This window comes from Limulus polyphemus, unplaced genomic scaffold (assembly GCF_000517525.1).
Source record: "Limulus polyphemus unplaced genomic scaffold, Limulus_polyphemus-2.1.2 Scaffold4315, whole genome shotgun sequence".
Taxonomy (NCBI): Eukaryota; Metazoa; Arthropoda; class Merostomata; order Xiphosura; family Limulidae; genus Limulus; species Limulus polyphemus.
Window position 1 is genome coordinate 24,207 of NW_013669925.1, and position 8,354 is coordinate 32,560.

At 32.6% G+C, this 8,354-nt stretch overlaps 1 long non-coding RNA gene across 1 annotated transcript; it reads right to left on the reverse strand.

The window, feature by feature from the left end:
- Positions 1 to 504: 504 nt before the first annotated feature.
- LOC111088733 lies at positions 505 to 6,517 on the reverse strand. The gene is made up of 2 exons (XR_002613161.1): positions 6,254 to 6,517; positions 505 to 658 (listed from the first exon to the last, which is right to left on the reverse strand). It is a non-coding gene; the product is annotated as an uncharacterized LOC111088733 (long non-coding RNA).
- Between the last annotated feature and the right edge of the window lie 1,837 nt (positions 6,518 to 8,354).

The following is an 8,354-nucleotide window of genomic DNA, read 5'->3' on the forward strand; positions in this document are numbered from 1 at the left end:
AAAATACTATTTATATCGGCAGTATAATACTCTTTATATCTGCAGTATAATACTATTTATATCTGCAGTATAATATTATTTATATCTGCAGTATAATACTATTTATATCTGAAGTATAATACTATTTATATCTGCAGTATAATATTATTCATATCTGCAGTGTAATACCATTTATACTTGCAGTATAATATTATTTAAATCTGCAGTATAATACTATTTATACCTGCAGTATAAACTATTTATATCTGCAGTATAATACTATTTATATCTGCAGTATAATACTTAAGGTAATATAAATCGTACAAGAATTAAAAATATAAAATAGGAAACGTTTTATTGTTTTTTATTATATAACTGTTATTTATGTGCTATGATTTTATCGCATTTATGGGTGTGCTCATGTCAGATTGACTGTAGAACTTCAATTAAGCAAAGGAAATATCAGAGATTGGTTTATGGAATAATGTAACAAATGATTATAAAACATGAATACAAGAACACCAATGAAGTCCATTTGCCTTTCAAGCATATATTTAATTGATTTCCAAATATCAGTTACATTAACCAGTTTTCCTTAAGGAACTTTAAATTAATCTGCAGAATAATGATTTCAAATATAAAAACTTTGTCTTTTCCTTCATTCTTTGGATGATTAAGTCTGGAAAAAAAGAAATAAATCTCAAATTAGACATAATTTATTATATTTTCTATACAACATATTTGTTAAATATTTAGTTTCTCAAATGAATTTTCCTTATAACTTAAACACCGGTTAAGGGATGTGAACAAATTATATGTTGCAGAAAACAGTTTAGTAATATCGAAAATATGCACTCTATAAATAAGTCCTTGGTGCTTTAGTTATATACATATTAGTGTAAATAGTTTTAGTGTGCAGTATATTCAAGACGCAAGTTCAGTATACACAACCTATTTATAACTAAATAGTCACCTCATTAATACAAACAGACCATCTCCATGACTTCGTATGCAAGTATCCTCGAAAATATACACAGAATACAGAAAAGATCTCTGTTATTAACTATGTTTGCATGAAATCTCATGTTTAGACGATAGAAAGGAGATCACAATTAGCGAGAAATCGAAAGATAACTTCCAATAACTGGAATAAACTGGATGACAATTCAGTTCCGGTCATCAGAAAAAAATCAGTTTTTCATGACCTGAGAGTCCTAGACCAACAGAATTGACTCCTCGTGCTATAAGGAGAGGTGTGGAGAATGACTCTCGTGAACGGTTGCCACTGTTGCAGGACAGGTGCAAGTGTACACTAATACCATGAGAAGTTATATTCGTAGCATCACCTAAAAAGGTCAAGTGTACACTAATACCATGAGAAGTTATATTCGTAGCATCACCTAAAAAGGTCAAGTGTACACTAATACCATGAGAAGTTATATTCGTAGCATCACCTAAAAAGGTCAAGCGTACACTAATACAATGAGAAGTTATATTCGTAGCATCACCTAAAAAGGTCAAGCGTACACTAATACCATGAGAAGTTATATTCGTAGAATCACCTAAAAAGGTCAAGCGTACACTAATACCATGAGAAGTTATATTCGTAGCATCACCTAAAAAGGTCAAGCGTACACTAATACCATGAGAAGTTATATTCGTAGAATCACCTAAAAAGGTCAAGTGTACACTAATACCATGAGAAGTTATATTCGTAGCATCACCTAAAAAGGTTAAGAGTACACTAATACCATGAGAAGTTATATTCGTAGCATCACCTAAAAAGGTCAAGCGTACACTAATACCATGAGAAGTTATATTCGTAGCATCACATAAAAAGGTCATTTACGGAAGTCACTAAGTACTCCAGGCAAAATCTTACATTTACAGAATTGGCCATCAGATGCTATTACACTTTCCTGCTTTATTTTTCAGACACTAATTTGTTTCGTCATGCTCAGATTTACACAACTATCATACAGTCAACTCACTTAAATTTGACAGCTATCCTCCCAGAACACCTCTGTAAGTCACATTAACATACAACTATATATCTGGAATGGTGTGGGGGTGCCATTTTGCAGGTGCTGGTATGTGAAGGGACGTTTATTGTTTTCATTGTTTATGTTATTGTTCATTATTCCCGAACAGGATATTCTACCTGCCTACGCCAAAGACCAACATTGTTGTCATGCAGAATGAGACTCCAACTCCTTCATCCCGAGCCACAAAACGATGTTTTGAAAATTAGAGTGTTCCCATTTCTACATGGGCCGTGGTCATGCCTATTGACCATGTATGGCCCATACTTGTTCATTTCCTGTTAAAACATCCAAAACAACTGACTTCTAGAGACAACCTCATTCAAGTTCTTCGTCATAAGCTCAGATTTCAGATCTTGTAAGTACGATCTGTAGCCCTGTTTTTTTTTTCCTAAATTATACAAAAGATAGATACACCAAATACTATTAGTTATTATGTACCCTTTGTTCTATGTCTGTCTATTTAATAAAACGGCATTATTTCTGGAGTGGGTGTTCATTTATTTATTGTTGGGTGTATATACGTTCAGTACTATCCTAAGTCTAATATAGCTCAAAACGGGTTCTATTAAAATGAACTATAATTACTTTTTATCTGTTAAGCTTAAAGTTATTTTATAAATATTAAGCAGTCTTAAAATTCCATCTCAGAAGTTATGCTGTCTGTAGTGGGATAATTATTTAGTGTAATAAAACTAATTTAAAGTTACATTATTAGGAATCACTGCTTATTAGTTTGTGAAACGTTTTTATCAACAGATAATTTAATTTTCACTTACTAACAAACCTCTTTGAGTAGCTAAAACATATTTTACCATCAATTTAAAAGTACTTCTGACAGTGAAGATGACATACAAGAAAGTATTATCTCGGGGATTAAAATTTGCTCTCACTCTATAAAAAATTGGAGTTTCATGACTATCAAGCTGGATATGAGCCTTTGTTGAAAGACCTCAAGAACTGTGCGATTAATCCATCAACATAGATAAACTTTGATAATGTACGCACATACTTTGCTAGTATAGATTTTAGTTTTTATGAGAGTATAATCTTAACCCAAAACCATGGCGTATTAGTTTGTTAAAAACAGAGGTATTAAGGAAATTAAAATAAGGAGATTGCACTTAGCAAGCCTGATGAAGAGAATAAGGTTGTAATCTTAATTAAAGAAAATTACAAAAATAAGGTTGTAATCTTAATTAAAGAAAATTATAACAATAAGGTTGTAATCTTAATTAAAGAAAATTACAACAATAAGGTTGTAATCTTAATTAAAGAAAATTACAACAATAAGGTTGTAATCTTAAATGAAGAAGATTACAACAATAAGGTTGTAATATTAATTAAAGACGATTACAACAATAAGGTTGTAATCTTAATTAAAGAAGATTACAACAATAAGGTTCTTTAAATTATAAATATACTTACTGAATTCTGCATTCTAAAAAATGATCCAACTAAATTTAGAGAAACTAAGTTAAGTAGGTATTTAGGACAATTGGTTCACACACTGATATTCTTAATTGATTACCAATAACGCTTTTGTTTGTTTTGAATTTCGCGCAAAGCTACACGAGGGCTATCTGCTCTAGCTGTCCCTAATTTTGCAGTGTAAGGCTAGAGGGAAGGCAGCTAGTCATCACCACCCACCGCCAACTCTTGGGCTACTCTTTTACCAACGAATAATGAGATTGTCCGTCACATTATAACGCCCCCACGGCTGAAAGGGCGACCCTCGGATTGCGAGTCGAGCGTCCTAACCACCTGGCCATGACCAATAATGGATGAACTAAATTGTCCTATGAGACCTATCATATCTAATAATATACGATGTGTAATCCATTGAAACTAGCTTCGTTATTATAAATCAAGTTTACAGACACTTCAATTGTCTTATCCTACATCAAAGCTAGCAATTACCACATCAGTATGCAAACTTAACTCGTTTATTTTATGAACAAACTAAAAAGTGTCTTTAAAGATATATTCGTTAAAAATGAATTCCTTTAAACCGTTGTTCAAAAATGTTGCTATTTTATGGTTATAACATTCGATACTTTTTTTGGTACATTATACACCTCCTTTTTATGAGTTGAAGCTTTCCTGAAGTATTCGTTGGTTGTGCTAGTTATCACTTTCATTGGACAATCATTCCTGCTTAAATAACATTTAATGTCGTGTATTTCTTTTTGAATAGTTCAGTGTTACTGGTAAGTTTATGGGTTCTGTATACCAATATTTTAATCAAACGTTCTTTAAATTGCTTTTGTATAAAACTGTTGTAGTTGCAATATAAACCTGAAAAACGTAGATTTATGATAAATTCCAGTTTCAAACTTCCCACCTTTCTCGATGACCAGGGTATCCGGAATGGTAAATAAGAGTCTATTTTTTCCATGGTTAATTTATTTAGATATTCAAGAAACTCACTCTTTGCTCATTTGCTCTTCATTCTCAAATACAGTAAAATTATTATCCACATGTTGTTTATAAAACAGTGGTTTAAATTATTTTAACCAAGTCATTCCCTGATAACGCATAAACACATTTGGTAATATAACGACCAAACTGGATCACATTTGATCACGTACCTTTCTATTAAACAAAAAATGTGATTCTTTTGGTGCTATTTAACACAATTCATAAAACATTACCATTCACCGGTAAACATGCTTGAAAAGAAAGAAACAACTCAAGACTATTGTGCAATGTGTATCCACAACTAGAACTTAAGTCATCCTTAAAGTCGTCATCCGAATAAGGAACTATTTTGTAGTTAAAGGCAGAATGGGTAAACCCAATCACTCAAACGTTATCTTCATGTATAAATGCTATGACTGTTCTAGAGTATATATATCATCTACTACAAGAAGGCTGGCAGATAGAACCAAGGAGCACAGTTTACCAAGATATGTGGAAGGATCGAGCATTCTTAAACATCTGTTAGATTGTAGTAACATTCCAGTAACTACTGACTAATCTATAATTATTAGAACTAAAAATGACTATTTCATGCGAATTAAAGAGACCTTAGCCATCAGAAACTTGAACTAAGTGCATTCTAGTAATGGTGAGTTTTTACTGAGAGTGTAATGAAAACATTAAACTACTAACTACTAACCATCTGTTAAAGTATTAGTGTGCAAACAGTTTTGCTGAATTGCAACAATTTACTTTCTTGCTTTAATCAAATTTTAATATCATAACCATGTTTTAGAAACTACTTTAAATTAAGTTCTTCGAATTGATATGCTGCTTTAGTTTGACAACTATAATCCCTTCTCAGATAATTAAATTAAAAGCTAACACAGAATTAACATGCGATCGGATTTCAGTAAAAGTAGTTTTTAACTAATAAATGTGCTTCTAATTTTACCAAAGGTTACAACCTTTGCTTCTTTCTTATGTACGACATTATAAGTGCTGCCTTGAACTCTTATCCACAAATCATCCCCATCTTCAGATGTCCTTCATGATTTACTGTTAAAATAATTAATTTAGATTAATATGTATCACTATATGCCTCGTGGGAGCGAGATCAGTTGTATTCGTTGTTTCACTTTTTTGTTTTCAACTTTCTAGCATCTGTTGGTGAATATTAATCCCAAGGCGAACATTCAAAATGTAAAAATAACTTCACTGTCCACTTTAAAGTTAATAAGTTGATACATGTTAGAAAAATTGACTTGCGTATTTAATTACAGAAATAATAACACTCCGCCTCACGTCATTGCACTGCACTATAATTTTAAACTCGATTTGACAGCGAGAATAACGTTTGTGTAAACAACAATTTGAAAATGTTTTATTTGTTTTGTAATATTACTACACCTGAGTAAATAACGTATATCAAATACGTCATTCCAATGTTTAAACATCAATAGTATTATACTTCCTGCAAGAAACTATCTTCAAAGAATCTACCACCATCATGTTAGGCTAACCATCACAAGAAAGCATCACCATAAATGAATGATTATCAAACCAGATCATTACCGATATGTATTCAATAAACAAAAGGATTGTCCTCGGGATCTTATTTCCTCCTTTTTCCAGGAGAGTTTTTTTTTCTCTCCCGTGACTTTCATCCTGACCGCTGATTTGATCCAAATCACAGTCAAAACCAGGAATCTGTAACACTTCGCAGGATCTTTTACTTTAAAAGAAACAACAAAATACGTTAGGTATAGCTATCGGTTACAAGTATCGTAACATTAATCTTTATATCTTACCTTGTATTCGTCTGCTAATTATGCAAGAATTAGGAACACCATCCGCCCTACTTCCTGTGATGGCGACTTGGGACAAGAGCAAGCAAGAATCTAGAAATTCTTGATCCAGTACCAGGATTAGGGGTACTGAAAGCAAATGGAGAGATTGATCTACGTCTACGTCCTGGTGAGTTTTCAGAAGCCCAGAATTTCTGTTCATCTAAAGCACTGACAAGGTCCTTATAGTCACAACTAAGAGACATTCCTGCGTTCAGGAAACAAGTCCTTTTCCTACGAAAAAGTTTTGAATTTAAGTTCTTGATCACAACTACACATAATAAGAGTGCCGTTAATGTAAGATAAAACGCTGACTTGCCTGATAAACAAAAGATTACGATTATAGCAAAAAGAACAAAATGTGGCCGCACAATAACAGTAATATGCAATTTGTGTAAACTAATATTTTGCTAACTTTTTTTGTGGATTTTTAATCAAAACTTAGATCTTCTGATAGACTTTCGTGCTGTATATACTTCACATTGTTACTCTAGTAGTTAGTGCTCTATTAATAAACTGTTAACTTTGGTTGTTTTCTGTGTACTGTATTCAGTACATAGTTAACACACTGATTGCATATTTGGCTTTGTTCACTTCGTAATTAATACAGCGGTTTTCTGATCTGTTGTATTCATTAGTTATCGATCCGGTAGTTTTATATTATAAGTCTCTCGTTATATATTTATAACATAGACAGCCTATAAACTTAAATATATACATGTAGTTTCAGCTATAGACAGCTGTGATTGCAATATATTGAAACAAAACTGTGAATAAATGTTAATGTTAGCTTTGCAGCATTATATTTTGTTCTTTCTGTTCCAGGTTATTCTAATAATGACTATATGTAGATATGGAAGCCATCTTTATTTTGGATGAGACACACAGCCACAAATACATCTACAAATGGAGCTTCAGGCCTCAATGTAGTACATAACTGATGGAGCAGGTAAGACTTTGGTAAAGCATAAGTAGGTGGTTCTCTTCAACTTTTTTTCCTGATGCACTGGTTCATTTGGTAGCTCTAATTATCATGGCTATCCTCAGGTACTTTAGTGTTTCTTCCAGAGAGATGGCAGTGCCCACAAAGGATGGTGATGGTTTGTTTGTCCGTGTGTTTATTGTTGAGTATGTAGAAGATGAGTGTCTTCGGCAGGATTGATGACCATTCCTGTGTCATCGCACCATGTGTGTATGAACCATTACAATGGTTTTAACAGCTACAAAGCTTAACCTCTTTTAAGTCCTTTAGAATATAGAATATATATATAGACTAATTTAAATATTTTAGTATTCATTTTAAATCTAAATTGAGCTCTCTAATTTTAACATTAAGGCTTAGACTCTGCTAAATACTTCTTATGCCTAACATAGAAGCTGTAATCTTGTGAATATATGATTATTATTATCATTCACAAGTCAAACTTTGAAATAGGCCTAGTGAAAGGTACAGCGTTAGGCCTCGTAGGCCCTTACTGATGATCACTGAGTGGCAAGTTTTATCAAAATAAGAAGAGAGAGAGAACACAAAGTTTGAATATATATAAAAGTCCATCATTAGATCTCCATTTTCTACATATTACTCTCATGCGATCTCAAATATTTTGTCTATAGGATACACGAGAACGTTTTAGTTTTTTAATTGGTACATATTTCTATTGAACTGCACTTTTGCACAATCTACGGAAATTTTGTATATATGTTAAGTATTTATATGCATCCGTTTACATATTCTAATTTATTTAATTCTGTGAATGTAGATGTTTATTCACCAAGCAATCTCTAACCCAATGACAGAAACATATGACTGTTTTGGTAGGTGGCTGGGTATCCATCAGGCCCACAGATCCAGAAGCTTAAGAGTGAGGTACATGGCTGTGTAGGGCATGATCCGAAGATCATTTTGCCATACTGTTTTCTTTAATCAAAGTAGTTGTTAAGGTGTTTATGTCGTACCAAAGTTGATCACCCGCATGCTATGGTTATGTTATTTTGAGTAGTTGTTAAGGTGTTTATGTCGTACCAAAGTTGATCACCCGCATGCTATGGTTATGTTATTTTGAGT